Genomic DNA, 24,059 nt, shown 5'->3' on the forward strand with positions numbered 1-24,059 from the left:
GAGACATATTTGCTTATATGGTTTTGGAATGCTGAGTGATGATACCATGACAAAGTTGGGAGAGAAATCAAGAGGAAGGAGCCTAGAAAGGAAGACCATGTAAGTCCACCTAAATTTGGCAAAACGACATGGTGCAGCAATTAAAGAAAATGACCCATTATGGTTTTTTTTATTTTGCCTACCACTCTCCGAGGTAAATTTTTAAGTCACGAAGCAAATTCTGGTCACATGATAACACTGAAGTGAAATTGTCAATGCTGAAGGTTCATAGGAAATCTTTTTCCATTATTGTGTAAAACAATCCAAATTTACTAGAAATCTGACTCGATAGATAGAAGAAATCTGACTCGATAGGAATTTCTAGTCTAGCTATGAAGAGAATCCAGGCTTTAAGATTCAGCGTCCTCGAGACCCCTTAACCAATACCGGATGTTTGTTATAATCACGTCTGACTCTTTCACACAGAAAAGAAAGAAAAAAGACGGAGATACTTATTTTGAGCTTTACCAGAGGAGAATTGAGTGACAAAGAGATCAGCTCATGATTTCAATCTCAAACAAGTTCACCACTTTTGATCCAATCAATGTCTTTTAGACTCTGGGGCTGAATCATTCTATTGTAAAATGTTGGAGTTGGAAGGTGATCAAGAAGATAAAGAGTTTAGCATATCTGCTAGTTCCAGAAACCATCTTATAGTTTTGATTTTAGTTAAAATTTCTATGAAAAAGGTGTACCTTTTACTAAAAATTTCGATTTTCAAATGAATTTTACTGACAAGCTATTAAATTTTTGTGATCAGGGATTGTGGACCAGTTTACAGTTTCTCTCGAGGCTTGGATTCTGCTCGGAAAAAGGAGTCTCCCTAACTCTAATCAACTTTCAGGCAATCAAGAGAGTTTGATTATAAGGTCTACATTTAACTTTGTCATGATTAGAGATTTTCATATTTGTTTTCCTTATTAGTGATGGAGTAAACCAAAATTTAGGAAGTGACTTGACATAACTTGTTTGAATTTATTTGAAGAAGCATGCCTTGAAATTCCATAATTAGGGTTTTGAATTAAAATGTTGATAACACAACTAGTTGATTTTGATTGGTAAATTCCATAATTCGGGTTTGATTAAAAGGACTACGTCTTTTTAGTGTATCAATCAAGGCTCTAGGACTGTTTGATCACATTGAATTCAAAATTTTGTATTGGCTGCTCGAAAGAAAATATATACTAAGAAGTCTATTGTTATGTAAGGTAGACTAAAGATGTGCACGAGAGAGTTGCATTTTCTTCTTCCCAATTCCCAAATTTGATGTTTGCTATCTTTAGCGGACTTGAACCTGAATGCATTTCTTGGGTCTTGCCAAGGAAGTAGATATTGGAAATGGTACATCTGATGTGAAGAGGTAAGTCCTTGGTGAGCTATATTTTAGGTTTTTAACAATTGACGGATATATGTTTCTACTTTTAACTTTTTGAGCCCTCGACGGATTTCTTGTTGCAATCATTGTTTCGTATTTACAACCAATATGTTGCATATCATAGGTTATAAACTAGATGAAATCTTATGTTCTTTGAGTTAAAAATCCAGATACTTTTGCACCCCATTTCGAGTAGTAGTAATGAGAAAAGGTCTTATATGCATCTCTCGTTTCAAGTACCAGAATGTGTTGTTGTGAGATTTCTGGTTCCATCGTCTAGTGTTTGTTGGAATCACTCATTCATGGATTTTGTACCATCTGTGGCTCCGTTTTTGATGTACACCTTGTACTTGTAACGTTGCAGAACAAGCACATGAGAGGCAGGCTGAATAACTCAATAATTCCTTACTCAAATGTTTTATTTTCTTTCTTCATACCTTTAACCTCCTATCAAACAGGTAAAGTGGTGTGAATTTCAGTTGCTGGACATGGTATTGAACAAACTGCTTGCACAGTATTGTTTTACAACCTTAAAACCGAGTATTTCCTTGTTAAACTGTTCATCTTCCCCTTAACCAACTAATAATTATAATTTTGTTTCAGGTTCTTTTCTTTTCAGTGGACCACGGAGTATTTCAGCAAATTAAGGGCTTCAAGTACACGGGCTTGGTGGTTCAGTCTTCAGCAAAACAAGATGAAAGTAAGAGACAGGTACATGCTATTGTGCTGAAACATTCCTCCTAGATGTAGTCATTTTATGGAATACGACTTGCTTAGTAAATGTGGTTACTATCTGTGTAGAAAGATTCAGCACCTTGGCATGCCTAGAGACTATTGTGCTAGGGAGTGTAGCAACATCATTCCATGTATGCTTGATAAACATGGATTCAAACTATGTACCATTGTCAACTCATCATCATCACCACCAGTTATTCACTCTGATTCCTTTTAGCTCCATACATATGAGATACCGTTATTTTGAGCTTTACCAAAATCCCTGTGAGGCACCGTTTCATGCTTTTGAAAAATCCCGAATAAAGAAGAATTTTACAAATATAGAGGATTGTTTGTTCAATCGTAACTCGATCATCCCAGGTTTCAGTCTTCAACAAGTTCACTTTTGATCCAATGTTTAGAATCTGGGGATGAATTATTCTAGTGTGATTTGTTGGAATATGAAGAGCTTGACATTGGTGTTAGTTTTTGCGTTAAGTTCAATCCATTTCTCTTTTATAAATTTTGAAATTTAGTTCAGTTCTTTATAACAAAGGTGTACTTTTGATTTTCAGGTGAACTTCATTGACAAAGTGTTAAATTTTTGTGATCAAGTGTTGTTTATATTGGGATTGTGGACCAGTATACTGTTTTTTCCAATGGTTGGCTTCTGCTCTAAAAAGGAGTTTCCCTAACTCTAGGAAAGACTATGCGCCACTTAGGGCTGCCCGACATTTAGGCATTCTGCGTCTATTTGGTGTAGAAAATCAAGCTATTTTCACCAAAACCTTGAGAATGCAATGGAAAAAAAACTTTTGATTTTCAGGTGAACTTCATTGACCAAGTGTTAAATTTTTGTGATCAAGTGTTGTTTATATTGGGATTGTGGACCAGTATACTGTTTTTTCCAATGGTTGGCTTCTGCTCTAAAAAGGAGTTTCCCTAACTCTAGGAAAGACTATGCGCCACTTAGGACTGCCCGACATTTAGGCATTCTGCGTCTATTTGGTGTAGAAAATCAAGCTATTTTCACCAAAACCTTGAGAATGCAATGGAAAAAAATTGTTGAAAAATTAAGCACAAAAATAGGAAGTACATATGTTTTGGTATTTCTTGTAACATACATTAATTTGTTTTCCATTGGTATCAATAATGCAGTATCAAAGCTCAGTAAATTTGTATCCAGACAAAACCATTAGATACTGTAGATGTTAGATAGTAAAGAAGCGATAGTAAAACTGTAATTTTTCATTATTATATTATTCCTTATTTGTTTACACTGTATTCTTTTCCTTGACTACAAACAAGAGAGAACTCTAAAACAGAAAGGAAAAAATAGATTTTTTTTTCACATATTTGTGTTGAACCAAACTGGCTGCCTACATACCCATGAGGGGGACTAGACCTTTACCTCATTTAAGGATCAAACACTTATGTAGTTCTCTATTTACATATTAACTAACCCAGATCATTATTTTGGAAGCATCCACCCACTTGACTTGGTGCACTTGTAGCCGCCGATTGGGATTTGCTTGACTCGCGGGTACCATGTTTCAGCAGCATCTTCTTTTACAATCTTCAATAGCTTTGCTGGGTAGCTTTCGGTCTGCACCATTACTATGTCTTCATCTTCTGCTAGATGAGTTAAGTGGTCTGCTGCACGGTTTGCTTCTCGCATTATATGTCGGCATCCCCACCCTTCCAATGGCTCGAGAAAATACAAGATTTCTATCAATGTCTCCACTAAGAAATCTAGGGAGCTTCCTTGTAGTTTTTCACCCTCTGTCCACCTTGCATGCCTGTTAATAACCGATCGAACATATATCTCCAGGCCTTTATCTTCTTTCGGACTAGCAGCTCTGATTGGAACTCTTGAAGACTCTTTCAGGTAGTTATGTTTGTTGATTCTGCATTTATTCACCAGATTTGAATAAGCAGCCGCAATTGTGTTGATTAAACTGACAGCGATTGTGGCATCTGTTCCTATAAGAACAACTCCTCCAAGACCTCCTGTAGTTGCAACACGTAGACCCTCATGAACCGCCAAAGTCTCAATTACATGAATATGCATCTTGGGGCAAGTCGCTGCATACGCTCCTAAAGGTTGTCCTTCAGATGTCCTAAACATACAACCCAGTCCACCTCTTTTTTCTATGCATGACCACGAGCCGTCTGTGGTTATAACCGTGGTATTAGCATCTAGAGGCTTTGGCCACCTACATTCCACGTAACCAGATATGGATAGGTCTTGACGGACATCAATCCAGTCGAGTACCTGTACTTCGTTTATCAACCTGTGCCAAAAAAGGGGCAAGGCCAATCAGGACACAATATTATTTTCCTCCATTCTCAGTTTTCTGTTCATGGTAATAAAACTAGCGCAGTTATATTCCGTACTACTAAAATTTCCAGAAATTTGAAAATACAAAATCTAGTCCTATCAGGCCATCTCTTGATCACTAGGGCTAGTTTGTTTTGCTACAAGTTTTGCAATTTGATGGTGTAAAAAGATAAAACAAGAACAAGGAAAAGAAGCAGTAACATACTTGACAGTCACATCAAACTCGAACTCAGCGCTAACTTGTAACGTCGCCCTCTTCAGCCAGAAATTTGGAGTTACAAAATCACACTTAACTTGCACAACTCTACGTAAACCCACTGCTTGGTGGTAGAGATCAAAAGGGTTTGGAGATAACGACTGAATATCCTGGCGATGTATACCGTACCGATTATATAACCTTAAGTGAAATGTATCAATGAAATCACTTGAATTCAGCAAGCACGGAGATCGGAGTTTTGGATGAAAATCAACCGGACTGTTGTGATATAGCAGCGGCATAGTGATAAGTAAATATTACTTGATGATCTCTTCTTCAAGATTAATTAGTCTTCTATATATTCTTGTCTCACAAATTTCTTAACAACCTAACTTCTCTCCTCTCTTGTCTTTTCCACAATTACTCGTAATATGATGATATCAATGATATATATAGAGATCCCCTTCTCCTCGATGCTTTACGCTTCCTCTAGTTTCCATCCTTGAACTTTTACATTCCTAGATGGTTACAGTTTGTGTTGTTTCCATCCTTAAAACTTTTGCGTTCCTACTTCATACAGTCTTACTATTTTTCTACTTTCCGTACTTTACAAACTTTTACAATCCTACTCCGTAGATAATTTATAAATTCCAAAAAATATTCTTCTGGGAACATCACCTCCTGATGAGTAGACAAGGATCAAGAAACTCCATCAAGCTGACGGATGATGAAGATTTTTACAAGAAAAAATAACAACCAAAAAATCATAAAGGGATAGACAAGTACAAGATCAAATAATCTCAATGAGGATCCCACAGAACCACTACTGATCATTTTGTTTTGGAGATGAATCCATGATCCGTCATGGGATTTCTTTGTTCCTCCAATTTACATTTGGACGGTAAATGATCATTTGGTCAGGTATGGGCTTTGTATTGCGACTTGGATGGCTTGCGCAAGTACTATGTATGCTCGGTTAGAGAAGGTTGAATTAATCCCTCATTTCAAAGCGAACATACAATTGCTTGAAGATTGAAGATTACCTCTAGTGCTTGACAATGAAATGTGGATTTTTCTTCTGTGCTAGCGACTACTTGGAGGTTCATCATACTTGTGTTTCTCTTATCTTTTTAAATGAACAGTAGTTCCCAAGGATATCCATCTTTCCAAGGAAATCCCCTCTTCTCCTTCTCCTTTGAAGTTTAAAATTGCAACTTCGACAACGAGGGATCCTGTGACAAGTTTAAGACTGGTCAGTTATTGGCTTTTGTATTGCAAATTGGATGAGTTGCCAAGAACTACGCTCAGATAGTGTGCACTTTTTAAATTGGTTGTAAAGTGGCTTAATTAAATTGTGCGATACACCAAGGGGCATTATTCCATGGCTTGAAGTCAAAACAAAATTGACTTTTTAAAATCATTTCCAATGACAAAAGATTTGTAAAATCTCAAGACAATGAAATGTGGATTTTTCTTCTGTGCTAGCGACTACTTGGAGGTTCATCATACTTGTGTTTCTCTTATCTTTTTAAATGAACAGTAGTTCCCAAGGATATCCATCTTTCCAAGGAAATCCCCTCTTCTCCTTCTCCTTTGAAGTTTAAAATTGCAACTTCGACAACGAGGGATCCTGTGACAAGTTTAAGACTGGTCAGTTATTGGCTTTTGTATTGCAAATTGGATGAGTTGCCAAGAACTACGCTCAGATAGTGTGCACTTTTTAAATTGGCTGTAAAGTGGCTTAATTAAATTGTGCGATACACCAAGGGGCATTATTCCATGGCTTGAAGTCAAAACAAAATTAACTTCAAGTCATTGTTATTTATGCTTCAGGTCACCGAGTTCACTACGGAAATTTGGGCAATGTGAAAGATTCTTTTTACCCGGAATATAGGTTACGGTGTTGCACATAGATTGAACAAATAGCCTATGCTCATAAATACACAGGGACATGATTTTTCTTGGTTTCACAGGTCAGGCAGACTAGATGATGCGTGGAAATGCCAACTGAAATTCATCACTATCTCGCAATTTATGGTAGTTTACATAAGTTTTCCCGATTATTTATGCATATTTTGTGGAGGTTTGCATCAATTTATTCCATGTGTTATGTAATATTTGTGGTGGTTTGTATCAATTTCCCCACGTATTATACATGTATAATGGCTAAGCATTAAATTTTAAAAGTCAACATCGAATTTTTAACAAAAACACTAAATTTTATATTGTTTTTTGTACTCCTTGTGCAGACTTTTTAAAATCATTTCCAATGACAAAAGATTTGTAAAATCTCAAGACAGGGATTTTAAAATATGTTATATTAAAGTTTGGTTGTCAATTATACCACTGAAAAAATAGGACGTATAAGGAACTATAATAATTAGACTAAAAGGGGAGACATTTTAGGCTTTTCATGCCTGGCTAAATTGGGGAGCTACATGAGAAAATAGGGTCATTAACAAAAAATTTATAGAAACCCCTTATCCACTATTTATGTTAATGTCTAATATGCCCTTGTTAATTTAGTGCTAATTCGGATAATTAAATCATGTTTAATCAAGTTAATCATGAAATTCACTTTTACTAATGCATAATCAACGCTTGTAAAAATTTAATTTTTTAAAAAAAGACTCTACCTAGAATCGGTTGATGTTAGTGCTTTTATAAACCGATTCTGGGTAGAGTTTATGTCGAATGACGATGTAAACCCAGAATGGAGTTTAATTAATACACACATAAACCGATTTTGGGAATCAGTGTTTACATAAGTCCTTATAATCCGATTATGCCTTAATTTCAGAAACAAAATATTGATTCCATAGTTTAGGAAATTAGCGCATTACATATATAGGATTCAGTATGGGAATTCTAGAATTTGACACATCAAATGCTCGTCAATGAACCTCCGAGCACGTCGGTACAACGTCGTATATTCTTTGTGGTGAATGAACTTAGTTTCCCTATTACGGATTCTCCATAGCCCGTCGAAACGTTCCAGCTGAAATTCAATGAATTCTTAAATTTTAGTATGTGAACTTTTGACATAGGTATAAAAATGATCGCATTACTCACTTTTTCCCTAAGAGGAGCTCGTGGATGATAGTCATACACCATATTTCTAACTTTTACGTATTCTTTCATTGCACCTTTAATGTATTGGAATCAAAATGCCAAGTCTCTCCATTTGCGGTTATTGGGATTCCCGGTACGCCCATAAAAGAACTCTTTAACTCTCTTCCAAAACATTGAATACATTTTATTCGAACGTTCACGGAACATATTAGCAAACGACTTAACGAGACACAAATCTTCATACAGTTCCCATTCCATTTTCTAAGCTAAGCGTGTGATGTGGGAGTGGCTCAAAGAGGTTGTCCTTATATAGATGAAGTCTCAACGGCTATTTTTTTTTTAATTCAAATTACGCAATCGGATTTTAGAGATGACCACATAGACCGATGTGTCCTTACAAAATCTTAAAATTTATGCATCTCATCAATCGGGCTTTTGTAATGCACATGTAATCCGATTCTTGGCAAAAGAAAGTTACAGAACTTTTTTTCACAACAATCGGATTACATATATGTACATTTAATCCGATTCTTGGCAAAAAAAGTTACAGTAATTTTCTTCATAACAATCGGATTACATATATGTACATGTAAACCGATTATAAGAAACAAAAATTAAAGGACTTTTCTTCATGGCAATCAGATTTAATAAAGGTACATGTAAAAAGATTATGAAACTGACCTCTGGGAAACTGTCAGAATCAGTTTACATATAGGTACATGTAAACGATTCTGACTGAGAAAATGCCAGAACCCTGCATGTTTTGCACACACATTGTAGTTGGTTATTTTATCGCGTCTTGGACAAACAACAACAATATTCAAAAGAAACCATATTAAGTCATTCATAAACTAGGAATATAACCAAACACAATTCGACAATAAGTTCAAAACAAGACATAAGTTTTGACTCCATAATTATCCATAGTTAAAGACATAAACATGAATGTAACCATTCTTTCATGAACATCCCCACCACGACTACGACCACGTCCTCGTTTTCCAGGTTGTGATGTGATTTCAAGTTGTTGTAGTAGTAATAGGTTCGTTGAGACTTGTGAAAGCAAAAGATTTTAGATTTATAAAACTTGAAAATAGAAAACTTATTGCAAAATTGATTTCAAGATATTAAAAATAACCAAGACACTGATTCCACTATCACACATGAATAAGTTATGGTAAATAATCCAAAACTCTAATTATCTTCTAAGTCCATTATTTCTTAATTCACAAATAATCAGTCATATTCTCAAACATTAATTGTATTCTCTAAGCATAGATTATCTAAAAAAAGTATAACCTATCAAATTCAATCACAAGTAATTAATAAAATCATGCAAACAATTTAAAACTCTGCAAAGCAGTGATTGAGTGAATTATAAATTATAAATTAGAGAGAATAAAATAGTTACCAATTATTCATGCGTGAATAGCTTCCTAATTGCCTTGGTTGTGGGAGAATTAGATCATCATCATGTTGGAAACATACTCAAAATTCATTTTTATTGCTCAAAGGGTGTTTACAAATATGAAATAGAGAAAAACTATTAAAAACCGGGTTTGTAACAGTTATAAGTGTTACAAACCGAACAGTTACAGAGAACGATATATGTAAACTGTCACTGATGCTGTAGCATACGACCCTCACCCCTCTGTCGTTTCATTGTTGATAAACGACTGTCACTGTGGGTCTTTTGTTCTTCGTGTTCTTCACAGCAGCAGAAATGGTGATTTCTGCAACTTGATTTTCTCGACTCTGTGATGCTCTGTAATCTCCCAAACTCTCCGTCACCCTTCTGCTCGACCCTAACATCCTATTTATACACCCTTGGACCAAGAATAACTCCTCATTAATCCAAAAAATCTTTCCATGACTCGGCAGTCAATGAAAATATTCCCGAGAAGTTTTCTTCCCATTCTTGTCTTCTTCATGCGTCTGTTGTAGTCAACCTCCATCCAAACACTCTTCCACACATCTCAGCATGTATCAAACACGCTCAGGCCACAAGAACTCTTCCCAAACATAACCAGAAATCCCGTGATAACCTCGAGTAAATATTCTTCCCATGTTTTTCTTGACACAAGAATTAATCCCTGTTTTATCGAATCTGGAGTGATTACCAACCCTGTTTAGTCGAAACAGGGTATATCCAATCCAAAGAACTCATTGAATCCGGCCAAAGCTCCAGCAAAATCTTGCCTGAAATACCCGTGAGAAGTTCACACCTCTTTTTCCTTCCAACTCGAGTTTTAGCCAAATTCAATCGAAAAATCACTCCTACTATCCCTGTTATGCTCTAACAGATGCTTGCCATCAGTTTCAGCCATTGAGTATCCTCGGATGAGCACCAAAACTCGAACCCTAATTCTACCATTAAAACACCAATTTTTCCCGCCAATTTCCAAATTCAAAGGTGAAGAAGGTGACCTCCCCCTAACCAAACCGGGGGTGCAAATAGCAGGTGCCCAACTGAGGCGCCCCTTATCCAAAGTGAGGGTGCCTTTAGTAATTTTTTTCCGGGTGTCTGAAAAGCACTTTTCGAGCAACTTTTTCCACACAAGTGTACTTCTCCAAAAACACCTAAACCAACATAAAAACACTATAATAAGTATAAAATCAAGCACTAACAATACAGACATTGAGGACAATTCAGACAAAATTGTGTCAATCAAGTTGGGTACTGCTCGATGTACCTTCACAAATCTTTTGGGGAAGGGGGGGCTATCTTCCTATTCTTCTTTGGTATGGCAAACAACACGGCCCAACTGTCTTTGTACCCCCAAACTTATTATTTGCTAGTCCTCGAGCAAAAATAATCTAGAAAATAAAATGACTACACTTATCACGTGCAGCAAGCCGTTAAACCGCTAGGTGGCCCTAGCGGCAGAGTGTTGTCTCCGGAGGGTTTACGAGAGGTGTACCCACAAAACCTTTACTCCATACCCTAACTATCTTACAGAACCTTGGAAGGAACTAAAGAATCTCCTTGGTTGCATACAAACATTGACTAAAGGAGAAGCACTGATGCGAAATTCCAATTGATGTACACGAGTTTGCACTCAAGCATACTAAAATTCATATATAAGTAACAGAGATCTACTCAGATAGTTTCTGTACATCATAACCGGAGTCAACCAATCACATGGAAAGATTAAGAAGATGGATAAAGAGAAAAAAAATAGATGGTTTCCCATATCTGTCTGAAGGCCTCTGCCAAGATGAACCTATCCTAATGGACTGAGATACCGGTCTGACTAATATCAACACAACTGCATATACAAGGGACCAGTGGTCGATAAACCTAACTCTAGGTCAACACAACTGGCATATACAAGGGCACCAGTGGTCGACTTTATTGAATTTATTCCGGTTGGTCTGGTCTCAAGTTTTTTTTTTTTTATCTCAATCACTCTATTTCATCTAGCAATGGTAACAACTTGAATCGTGCGCCCCACAATCACTTAAGAAATAAAAACAGAAGGATTAGGATTCAACAAGATATGGCGAAACTACCATGTTTTTTTTTTAATTCTAACACTGAGCTCTGTGCTTTTATGAATAGACTCTTTAGATGTTTCCATCTAATCAGATTGGTTCCTCAACTCTACAACCAAGATGTTCCCATCCACTTAGATTGGTTAGTGCCAACCTTAATAAGCATAAATTTCTAGGCTCTGGAGTTTATTTATTGCAACTAAAAGTTCTTCCCCACCCCCAAACTTAAATCTAACATTGTCCTCAATGTTTCTAATGAATAAAATACCAAAAGTAAAGTAACATGAGGAATCAGTAAAGAGAGAAGTCGGAAAGATAGTACCTGGGTGAAGAGAGAAATCAAAACTAATATACAACATACAATCGCCTCGATGGTCAATCAAGGTAAACAGGGTCCTCCAGAGGGACCTCCTCAACATCATGTAGGAAAGGGCTCTAAAAAGGGTTTCAATCTCTGACCGTTAACCTTCGAAGAACTAATACCATCCGGTGTCTCGATCTCAACAGCTCCATGAGGAAAGACAGTGCGAACAATAAAAGGACCCGTCCACGAGAACGTAACTTCCCAGGAAAAGATGCAAGGGTATCATACAGAAGAATTTTTGACCTGGAGAAAATGACTTTATTAAAATATTCTTATCATGCACAAGTTTCATTTTGTTCTTATACTCTTAGCACTATCGTATGCATCTCTACGAATTTCTTCCAACTCATTGAGCTGGAGTTTCCTATGGGCTTCCTTGTCAAGTGAAAAATTTAGCTTCTTAACAGCCCAATAAGCTCTATGTTCTAACTCAACAGGTAATGACATGCCTTCCATACACAAGCCGATAAGGAGACATTCCAATGGGGGTCTTAACGCAGTACGGTAAGCCCATAAGGCATCAGTAAGCCTAGACGACCAGTCTTTCCGATTAGGATTAACTGTTTTCTCTAATATACGTTTTATCTCCCTATTGGAAACCTATTTGACCACTAGTCTGTGGATGATACGGGGTAGCTACCTTATGTGTAATACCATATTTCTTCATCAAAAACTAAAAGGTCCATTACAAAAGTGCGACCCTCCATCACTAATTATAGCGCGGTGTACAAAACGTGTAAGTATATATTTTTCAAGAACTCAATCACAACCCTATGGTCATTGGTTTTACACGCAACCGCCTCAATCACTTAGAGACATAGTCTACAGCGACAAGGATGTAAAGGTTACCAAAAGAATTAGGAAACGGACCCATAAAGTCAATACCCCACACATCAAAGACCTCAACAACTAAAATAGGGTTCAAGGGAATCATGTTCCTACTGGAAATGGTTCCTAATTCTGGCAACGCTCACAAGTAACACAGTGACTATGGGAGTCTTTAAACAACGAAGGGAACAGAATCCACACTGCAATATCTTAGCAAGTCTTCTTAGCACTATATTGACCCCCACAAGCATGATCATGACAAAAGGAAATAATACTGGACTGGTCACTCTCACGTATACATCTCCTAATAATCTGGTATGGACAATAGTTAAACAAATAAGGATCATCCCAAAAGAAGTGCTTCACCTCGGATAAAAACCTAGAACGATCTTGTTTACCCCAATGTTGGGGCATTCGATCAGTAACAAGATAGTTCACTATATTTGCATACCAAGGTAATTGGGTAACAAAGAACAGTTGTTCATCAGGAAAGCTATCCCTTATAGGAAGGGAATCATCAGGGGATTCAACAACTAGCCTAGACAAGTGGTCTGATACTACATTTTTGGCACCCTTTTTGTCTCTAATGTCTGGAGAAAACTCTGGCAACAAAAGGATCCACCTAATCAATCTAGGTTTCGTATCCTTTTTAGACAGAAGATATTTCAAAGCAGCATGATCAGTATATATTACGATCTTAGAACCTAAGAGATAGGGTCTAAACTTGTCTAAGGCAAACACAATGGCTAACAGTTCCTTCTCGGTAGTAGTATAGTTCAATTGGGAATCATTCAGAGTTTTGCTAGCATAGTAAATCACATGAAGTAATTTGTTTTGTCGCTGACCTAGCACAACACCAATAACATAATATGAAGCATCACACATGATCTCAAAGGGTAGGTTCCAGTTGGGTGCCTGGACTATAGGGGTAGTAGTGAGTAAAGTCTTAAGATTCTCAAAAGCCTCTAAACAAGCATCATCAAAGACAAACTTAACATCTTTTGCAAGCAAATTGCAAAGAGGTCTAGAAATCAAGCTAAAATCCTTAATGAATCGATGATAAAAACCTGCATGCCCTAAGAATGACCTAATATCTCTTCCGGTTTTTGGGACCTGTAAAGTTTTAATAAGGTCAACTTTGGCTCTATCTACCTCTATACCCTTCGAAGATACGATATGCCCTAGAACAATTCCTGAACGAACCATGAAGTGACATTTCTCCCAATTAAGCACTAAATTTTTTCCTTACACCTAGTCAAAACTAATGACAAATGATGCAAGCACTCATCGAAAGACGAACCAAACACTGAAAAATCATCCATAAATACCTCTAAGAACCGTTCTACCATGTCAGAAAATATGCTCAGCATACAACGCTGAAAGGTCGCAGGGGAATTACATATCCCGAAAGGCATGCGTCTATACGCAAAGGTACCAAAGGGACAGGTAAAAGTGGTTTTCTCTTAGTCTTCTGGGGCTATGACAACCTGATTATAACCGCATTATCCATCTAAAAAGAAATAATGGCTACGTCCAGCTAATATCTCTAGCATTTGGTCGATGAAGGGAAGAGGAAAGTGGTCATTCCTAGTGACCTTGTTCAATTTCCTATAGTCAATACAGACACGCTGACCCGTGGTCACCCGGGTTGGGATTAACTCATTGTTATCATTTTGGACTACAGTAATACCGGATTTCTTGGGAACAACCTGAACGGGGCTGACCCACTCACTGTCTGAAATTGGGTAGATAATGCCTGCATCTAACAGCTTAAGAACCTCGGTTCGAACTACTTCTTTCATATTAGGGTTCATTCGACGTTGCATCTCCCTAGAAGGTTTGGCGTCACTCTCTAAATAAATATGATACATACAATCAGTAGGACTTATACCCTTTATGTATGCTATGGTCCACCCTAAAGCTTCCTTGTTATTCTGAAGGACGGTCACTAGCTACTTTCCTGATCACTATCCAAGTCGGATGCTATAATCACAGGTAAAGTTTCAGATGGTCCTAAAAACACATACTTCAGGGTATCTGGTAATGGTTTAGGGTCCAACTTAGGAGGCTTTTATAATGAAGGAACTAGGGTAGACTTAGAAACGGGTAGAGGTTTGAACTTAGGTTTCCAGCCATTACTAGTGTCTATCAAAGGGGTTGAATCTAACAAAGCATTCACCTCATTAATCACATCGTCATCATCAAAATAAATTCCAAAACGGGCTAGGCATTTCTCTGATGGATCTTCTAACAAAGTGTTTGGTAATGACTCCTCGACTAATGTTCCTATCATGTTCACCTCTTCTATGTTCGAGTCATCTAATTCAGAGGGCAGCTTACTAATATTAAAAATGTTCAGCTCAATAGTCATATTACCAAAATACAAATTCATAATACCATTACGACAGTTAATGATCGCATTGGACGTAGCTAAAAATGGGCGACTTAAAATCACTGGTATTTGGTTCTCTGGGTCGGGGACAGGTTGGGTATCTAGGATAACAAAATCCACTGGATATATAAACTTGTCGACCTCTATAAGAACATCCTCGATCACACCACGAGGAATTTTAACGGACCTATCAGCTAACTGAAGCGTTATCTAGGTATGTTTCATCTCACCAAGTCCTAGATTAAGGTACACATGGTATGGAAGTAAGTTCACACTGGCTCCTAAGTCAAGCAAAGCTTTCTCAACACGACACTTACCTATTGTTCAAAAAATGGTAGGGGACCCTGGGTCTTTATACTTAGGAGTGGTGGTATTCTGAATAATGGAACTCACGTGACTATATAGAAAGGCTTTCTTCTGGACATTAAGCTTTCGCTATCACGTATACATATCCTTAAGGAACTTGGCATAAGCGGGAATCTTCTTAATTGCATCTAATAATGGAAGGTTGATAGTTACCTTCTTAAAAACCTCTAATATATCATTAAAAGTGGACTCCCTCTTAGTTGGAACTAGGATCTGTGGGAATGGGGCTCGAGGAACAAATCCGGGCTCAATATGACACTCATTGGTCTCTTTATAGACTCTATCAGTCTCCTCAGTTTCTGGTTCAGAAGGGTGAACTACAACATGTTAATATTAGGCATGGAAACCTTGTTGTCTATCACTCCACCACTCCTAAAGGTTTTAATAGCATTTACATGATCGGATGGTCTTTCACCTATTTCATTAATTCTTCTAGGGTTGGGTTGAGTTTGACTAGGAAACTTACCCCTTTCTCTTAAAGACTCATTTATCTGAATAACCTGGGTTTTCAACTCAGAAATAGCATGAGAGTTAGCCTGACCTATTGTCTTATTTTCTTCTAAACCTTGAGCAACAGATTGCTGAAACTGCACAGTGTTACGAGTTAAAAAAGCAAGAGACTCTTCTAAACTCATAATATTCTTATCCGAAGGGTTCTGAAACTGTGCCGGAGTTGAAGGATTCTTAGTATAGCCAAAACCTTGGGGAACCTGAGAGTTACTAGACTGACCTTGATTCTGTCCCTTAGACCAAGAAAGGTTGGGATGGTTTCTCCATCCAGGGTTATAGGTTTCTGAATATGGGTCAAACGTCTGACGATTATCGAATATAATATTGTTATAAAGAGCATTGGCTTGCTCCTCAACAGTATGGCCTTCCCAAAAAGGCTCTATTCTACCACTATTATCACTATAATGACCTAATTCTAAGGCTTCTAACCTTTTGGATATGGATGCTATTTTAGCATCTGACTCATAAGATCCTTCTACCCTATTGACATTTCATTTACTTATAAGAATTATTTTCCGGGGTTCCCTACTATTTTCCCATTGTTGGGTCTTATCGGCGATTTCATTCAAAAATGTCATCGCCTCATCAACAGTGTTAATTCTCAAACCCACCTGTGCATAAGGACTCAACCATGGTTGTTGTTGAATAGTCTAAACCCTCCTAAAGGATATGAACTAACCTAACCATCCCTAAATCATGATGAGGACATTAAGATATTAAGTCATTGAACCTTTCTAAATACCTATATAAAGATTCTCCCTCTTGTTGATCAAAAGTACAGATTTGTGTCCTAATAGACGATGTTTTGTGCCTTGGGAAAAACTTCTGTATAAAGGCATATGTAAGTTGGTCATAGGTTTCAATTGACTCAGAAGCCAAACTATACCGCCAAGATTTGGCTTTATCTTTTAAGGAAAAGGGGAATAACCTAAGTTTCAACGCATCATCACTAAGGTTTTTAATTTTCAAAGCACTACAAACTTCCTCAAATTCCCTAACATGAAAATAAGGGTTCTCATTCTCTTTTCCTAAAAAGATTGGGAGCATCTGTAAAGTCCCAGGTTTGAGTTCATAATTTTCCTCGGTTTCAGCTAACTTGATACAAGACGGACGAGAGGTCCTAGTTGGGTTTAATAAAGCTTTCAAATTTGCCATTTCTGGCACTACCAAAGGACTAGGAGCACTTTCTTCACTAATTGTCAAGTTTTCAAAGCTGAAATTTCCAAAGACAGGGCTCTCAAAATAAGAGTCTCCGATCTCCACGCCTTTACAAGAAGAACTACTAGGTTTGTCGCTAATCAAACGACTTAGAGTGTTTCTATTCCAAGCACGCTCTCTAATGACTTCGGGCATACACTAGAAAAAACAAAAAGAAAAAGAAAATTCCTAAAAGGAAGGGAATTTCTATGCAAACACAAACAAGGATGACTCCACCACAGCAAACCTACTTATTTCTAGCAAACAAAAAGCATGATGGCTCCACTTAGATTGTTTCTAGACCAGCTTCTAATCCTTCTTAAGGGAATTCTTTACTATTTAAGCAAACCCCTCTGGAATCAATCCGAGTTAAAGTAAGTTGAATCGAGACGAGGGAAGCTCGGTGGAGCTTTGATACCCAAGGCCTCACCGGCGTTACAAGGCGGCGTATTAAACTCACAGAAACCATCATGTACTTTGAAGCATGCTTAAAAGAGTAACCAATATTTTTCGAATGACTTTCCTATTAAGTTCGTTACCCTATAGGTCTCGTTCTAGTCAAATTTTAGGATTAGGTTCGCATTTGGTTTCTTTTTCCTAAGGCGTGCAAGAAGGGAACGGTGATGAAATCCGAACCCTTATCCTGTATTGCCAGTCCTTTCCCTTTACTAGGAAATTAAAGCAGCCGTTTTCAAATCCTCAGCATATATGCAAACGAAGGAATATAGTAACTCGCTGACAAGGGATTCGCGAGTGTTTCGACAAAGTTACCTCCCGTACCAGACGGGGGATGCACCGTTGTAGTCGACTTGGGCCACGACTCCTTTGTCATGTACGAACCCGAGGGGCCGAGGCGATATCGTAATCGCCGTCCTTCTCTGCAAACACTTTATATTTAAACTACCCTTCCGTAGGGTTTAAAAAAAAAAGTCCCAAAGTCCACAGTCCACAGTCCAAAAATATAGTGCAAAAGAAAAGGATAATCTAAAAAAAAATCTAAAAAAATAAAAAAAAGCTTTAAGTATTCACCAAAAGCTTTGGAAAATTTTTCTTTCGTTCCAAATTTCAGAACCTGTAGTAAAAAGACAAAAACCTAAAAACATAAAGTAGAACAAACAAATAAAAAAATCTAAAAACTCTAGCCTAAAGACAAATCCGCGTCGGCGACGCCAAAAATTGATGTGATTTCAAGTTGTTGTAGTAGTAATAGGTTCGTTGAGACTTGAGAAAGCAAACGATTTTAGACTTATATAACTTGAAAATAGAAAACTTATTTCAAAATTGATTTCAAGATATCAAAAATAACCAAGACACTGATTCCACTATCACACATGAATAAGTTATTGTAAATAATCCAAAACTCTAATTATCTTCTAAGTCCATTATTTCTTAATTCACAAATAATCAGGCATATTCTCAAACATTAATTGTATTCCCTAAGAATATATTATATAAACAAAGTATAACCTATCAAATTAAATCACAAGTAATTAAGAAAATCATGCAAACAATTTAAAACTCTGCAAAGCAGTGATTGAGTGAATTATAAATTATAAATTAGAGAAAATAAAATAGTTACCAATTATTCATGCGTGAATAGCTTCCTAATTTCCTTGGTTGTGGGAGAATTAGCTCATCATCATGTTGGAAACACACTCAAAATTCATTTTTATTGCTCAAAGGGTGTTTACAAAGATGAAATGGAGAAAACCTATTAAAAACCGGGTTTGTAACAATTATAAGTGTTACAAACCGAACTGTTACCGAGAACGATATATGTAAACTGTCACTGATGCTGTAGCATAAGACCCTCACCCCTCTGCCGTTGTCAATGTTGATAAACGACTGTCTCTGTGGGTCTTTTGTTCTTCGTGTTCTTCACAGCAACAGAAATGGTGATTTATGCAACTTGATTTTCTTGACTCTGTGATTTTCTGTAATCTCCCAAACTCTCCGTCACCCTTCTGCTCGACCCCAGCAACCTATTTATACACCTTTGGACCAAGAATAACTCCTCATTAATCCAAGAAATCTTCCCATTACTCGGCAGTCAATGAAAATATTCCCGAGAAGTTTTCTTCCCATTCTTGTCTTCTTCATGCGTCTGTTGTAGTCAACCTCCATCCAAATACTTTTCCACACATCCCAGCATGTATCAAACACGCTCAGGCCACAAGAACTCTTCCCAAACATAACCAGAAATCCCGTGATATCCTCGAGTAAATATTCTTACCCTGTTTTGCTTGACACAAGAATTAAACCCTGTTTTCTCGAATCTGGAGTGATTACCAACCCTGTTTAGTCGAAACAGGGTATATCCAATCCAAAGAACTCATTGAATCCGGCCCAAGCTCCAGCAAAATCTTGCCTGAAATACCCGTGAAAAGTTCACACCTCTTTTTCCTTCCAACTCGAGTTCTAGACAAACTCAATCGACAAAATCACTGCTACTATCCCTGTTATGCTCTAACAGATGCTTGCCATCGGTTTCAGCCATTGAGTATCCTCGGATGAGCACCAAAACTCGAACCCTAATTCTACTATTAAAACACCAAGTTTTCCCGCCAATTTCCAAATTCAAAGATGAAGAAGGTGACCTCTCCCTAACCAAACCGTGGGTGCAAATAGCAGGTGCCCAACTGAGGTGCCCCTTATTCAAAGTGAGGGTGCCTTTAGTAAATTTTCTCCGGGTGTCCGACAAGCACTTTTCAAGCAACTTTTTCCACACAAGTGTACTTCTCCAAAAACACCTAAACCAACATAAAAACACTATAATAAGTATAAAATCAAGCACTAACAATACAGACATTGAGGACAATTCAGACACAAAATTGTGTCAATCAAGTTGGGTACTGCTCGATGTACCTTCACAAATCTTTTGGGGAAGGGGGGGCTCTCTTCCTATTCTTCTTTGGTATGGCAAACAACAGCGGCCCAACTGTCTTTGTACCCCCAAACTTATTATTTCCTAGTCCTCGAGCAAAAATAATCTAGAAAATAAAATGACTACACTTATCACGTGCAGCAAGCCGTTAAACCGCTAGGTGGCCCTAGCGGCAGAGTGTTGTCTCCGGAGGGTTTACGAGAGGTCTACCCACAAAACCTTTACTCCATACCCTAACTATCTTCACAGAACCTTGGAAGGAACTAAAGAATCTCCTTGGTTTGCATACAAACATTGACTAAAGGAAGAAGCACTTTGATGCGAAATTCCAATTGATGTACACGAGTTTGCACTCAAGCATACTAAAATTCATATATAAGTAACAGAGATCTACTCAGATAGTTTCTGTACATCATAACCGGAGTCAACCAACCACATGGAAAGATTAAGAAGATGGATAAAGAGAAAAAAAAATAGATGGTTTCCCATATCTGTCTGAAGGCCTCTGCCAAGATGAACCTATCCTAATGGACTGAGATACCGGTCTGACTAATATCAACACAACTGCCATATACAAGGGAACCAGTTATCGATAAACCTAACTCTAGGTCAACACAACTAGCATATACAAGGGCACCAGTGGTCGACTTTATTGAATTTATTTCGGTTGGTCTGGTCTCAAGTTTGTTTTTTTTTAATCTCAATCACTCTATTTCATCTGGCAATGGTAACAACTTGAATCGTGCGCCCCACATTATCACTTAAGAAATAAAAACAGAATGGATTAGGATTCAACAAGATATGACGAAACTACCATGTTTTTTTTTTAATTCTAACAACTGAGCTCTGTGCTTTTATGGATAGACTCTTTAGATGTTTCCACCTAATCAGATTGGTTCCTCAACTCGTACAACCAAGATGTTCCCATCCACTTAGATTGGTTAGTGCCAACCTTAATAAGCATAAATTTCTAGGCTCTGGAGTTTATTTATTGCAACTAAAAGTTACTTCCCCACCCCCAAACTTAAATCTAACATTGTCCTCAATGTTTCTAATGAAATAAAATTACCAAAATGTAAAGTAACATGAGGAATCAGTAAAGAGAGAAGTCGGAAAGATAGTACCTGGGTGAAGAGAGAAATCGGAAACTAATATACAACATACAATCGCCTCGATGGTCAATCAAGGTAAACATGGTCCTCCAGAGGGACCTCCTCAACATCACATGTAGGAAAGGGCTCTAAAAAGGGTTTCAATCTCTGACCGTTAACCTTCGAATAACTAATACCATCCGGTGTCTCGATCTCAACAACTCCATGAGGAAAGACAGTGCGAACAATAAAAGGACCCGTCCACAGAGAACGTAACTTCCCAAGGAAAAGATGCAAGCGGGTATCATACAGAAGAAATTTTTGACCTGGAGAAAATGACTTTATTAAAATATTCTTATCATGCACAAGTTTCATTTTGTTCTTATACTCTTTAGCACTATCGTATGCATCTCTACGAATTTCTTCCAACTCATTCAGCTGGAGTTTCCTATGGGCTCCTTCCTTGTCAAGTGAAAAATTTAGCTTCTTAACAGCCCAATAAGCTCTATGCTCTAACTCAACAGGTAAATGACATGCCTTGCCATACACAAGCCGATAAGGAGACATTCCAATGGGGGTCTTAGACGCAGTACGGTAAGCCCATAAGGCATCAGTAAGCCTAGACGACCAGTCTTTCCGATTAGGATTAACTGTTTTCTCTAATATACGTTTTATCTCCCTATTGGAAACCTATATTTGACCACTAGTCTTTGGATGATACGGGGTAGCTACCTTATGTGTAATACCATATTTCTTCATCAAAAGACTAAAAGGTCCATTACAAAAGTGCGACCCTCCATCACTAATTATAGCAAGCGGTGTACAAAAACGTGTAAGTATATTATTTTTCAAGAACTCAATCACAACCCTATAGTCATTGGTTTTACACGCAACCGCCTCAATTCACTTAGAGACATAGTCTACAGCGACAAGGATGTAAAGGTTACCAAAAGAATTAGGGAACGGACCCATAAAGTCAATACCCCACACATCAAAGACCTCAACAACTAAAATAGGGTTCAAGGGAATCATGTTCCTACTGGAAATGGTTCCTAATATCTGGCAACGCTCACAAGTAACACAGTAACTATGGGAGTCTTTAAACAACGAAGGAGAACAGAATCCACACTGCAATATCTTATCAGCAGTCTTCTTAGCACTATATTGACCCCCACAAGCATGATCATGACAAAAGGAAATAATACTGGACTGGTCACTCTCACGTATACATCTCCTAATAATCTGGTATGGACAATAGTTAAACAAATAAGGATCATCCCAAAAGAAGTGCTTCACCTCGGATAAAAACCTAGAACGATCTTGTTTACCCCAATGTTGGGTCATTCGATCAGTAACAAGATAGTTTACTATATTTGCATACCAAGGTAATTGGGTAACAAAGAACAGTTGTTCATCAGGAAAGTTATCCCTTATAGGAAGGGAATCATCAGGGGATTCAACAACTAGCCTAGACAAGTGGTCTGCTACTACATTTTTGGCACCCTTTTTGTCTCTAATGTCTGGAGAAAACTCTGGAAACAAAAGGATCCACCTAATCAATCTAGGTTTCGTATCCTTTTTAGACAGAAGATATTTCAAAGCAGCATGATCAGTATATATTACGATCTTAGAACCTAAGAGATAGGGTCTAAACTTGTCTAAGGCAAACACAATGGCTAACAGTTCCTTCTCGGTAGTAGTATAGTTCAATTGGGCATCATTCAGAGTTTTGCTAGCATAGTAAATCACATGAAGTAATTTGTTTTGTCGCTGACCTAGCACAACACCAATAACATAATATGAAGCATCACACATGATCTCAAAGGGTAGGTTCCAGTTGGGTGCCTGGACTATAGGGGTGGTAGTGAGTAAAGTCTTAAGATTCTCAAAAGCCTCTAAACAAGCATCATCAAAGACAAACTTAACATCTTTTGCAAGCAAATTGCAAAGAGGTCTAGAAATCAAGCTAAAATCCTTAATGAATCGATGATAAAAACCTGCATGCCCTAAGAATGACCTAATATCTCTTCCGGTTTTTGGGACCTGTAAAGTTTTAATAAGGTCAACTTTGGCTCTATCTACCTCTATACCCTTCGAAGATACGATATGCCCTAGAACAATTCCTGAACGAACCATGAAGTGACATTTCTCCCAATTAAGCACTAAATTTTTTCCTTACACCTAGTCAAAACTAATGACAAATGATGCAAGCACTCATCGAAATATGAACCAAACACTGAAAAATCATCCATAAAGACCTCTAAGAACCGTTCTACCATGTCAGAAAATATGCTCAGCATACAACGCTGAAAGGTCGCAGGGGAATTACATATCCCTAAATGCATGCGTCTATACGCAAAGGTACCAAAGGGACAGGTAAAAGTGGTTTTCTCTTAGTCTTCTGGGGCTATGACAACCTGATTATAACCGCATTATCCATCTAAAAAGAAATAATAGCTAAGTCCAGCTAATATCTCTAGCATTTGGTCGATGAAGGGAAGAGGAAAGTGGTCATTCCTAGTGACCTTGTTCAATTTCCTATAGTCAATACAGACACGCCGACCCGTGGTCACCCGGTTTGGGATTAACTCATTGTTATCATTTTGGACTACAGTAATACCGGATTTCTTGGGAACAACCTGAACGGGGCTGACCCACTTACTGTCTGAAATTGGGTAGATAATGCCTGCATCTAACAGCTTAAGAACCTCGGTTCGAACTACTTCTTTCATATTAGGGTTCATTCGACGTTGCATCTCCCTAGAAGGTTTGGTGTCACTCTCTAAATAAATATGATACATACAATCAGTAGGACTTATACCCTTTATGTATGCTATGGTCCACCCTAAAGCTTCCTTGTTATTCTGAAGGACGGTCACTAGCCTACTTTCCTGATCACTATCCAAGTCGGATGCTATAATCACATGTAAAGTTTCAGATGGGCCTAAAAACACATACTTCAGGGTATCTGGTAATGGTTTAGGGTCCAACTTAGGAGGCTTTTATAATGAAGGAACTAGGGTAGACTTAGAAACGGGTAGAGGTTTGAACTTAGGTTTCCAGCCATTACTAGTGTCTATCAAAGGGGTTGAATCTAACAAAGCATTCACCTCATTAATCACATCGTCATCATCAAAATCAATTCCAAAGCGGGCTAGGCATTTCTCTGATGGATCTTCTAACAAAGTGTTTGGT

At 37.7% G+C, this 24,059-nt stretch overlaps 1 long non-coding RNA gene across 3 annotated transcripts; it reads left to right on the top strand.

Annotated features, from left to right (window-relative positions):
- Positions 1–517: 517 nt before the first annotated feature.
- LOC113339076 lies at positions 518–2,908 on the top strand. 3 transcript variants are annotated; one of them, XR_003354948.1, is made up of 4 exons: positions 518–639; positions 800–1,928; positions 2,018–2,125; positions 2,704–2,908. It is a non-coding gene; the product is annotated as an uncharacterized LOC113339076 (long non-coding RNA). The 3 variants fall into 3 exon arrangements; XR_003354949.1 differs by having other exon boundaries at positions 800–1,872; XR_003354947.1 differs by having other exon boundaries at positions 800–2,125.
- Positions 2,909–24,059: the final 21,151 nt, after the last annotated feature.

The sequence above is a fragment of the Papaver somniferum genome, unplaced genomic scaffold (assembly GCF_003573695.1).
Source record: "Papaver somniferum cultivar HN1 unplaced genomic scaffold, ASM357369v1 unplaced-scaffold_19, whole genome shotgun sequence".
Classification (NCBI taxonomy): Eukaryota; Viridiplantae; Streptophyta; class Magnoliopsida; order Ranunculales; family Papaveraceae; genus Papaver; species Papaver somniferum.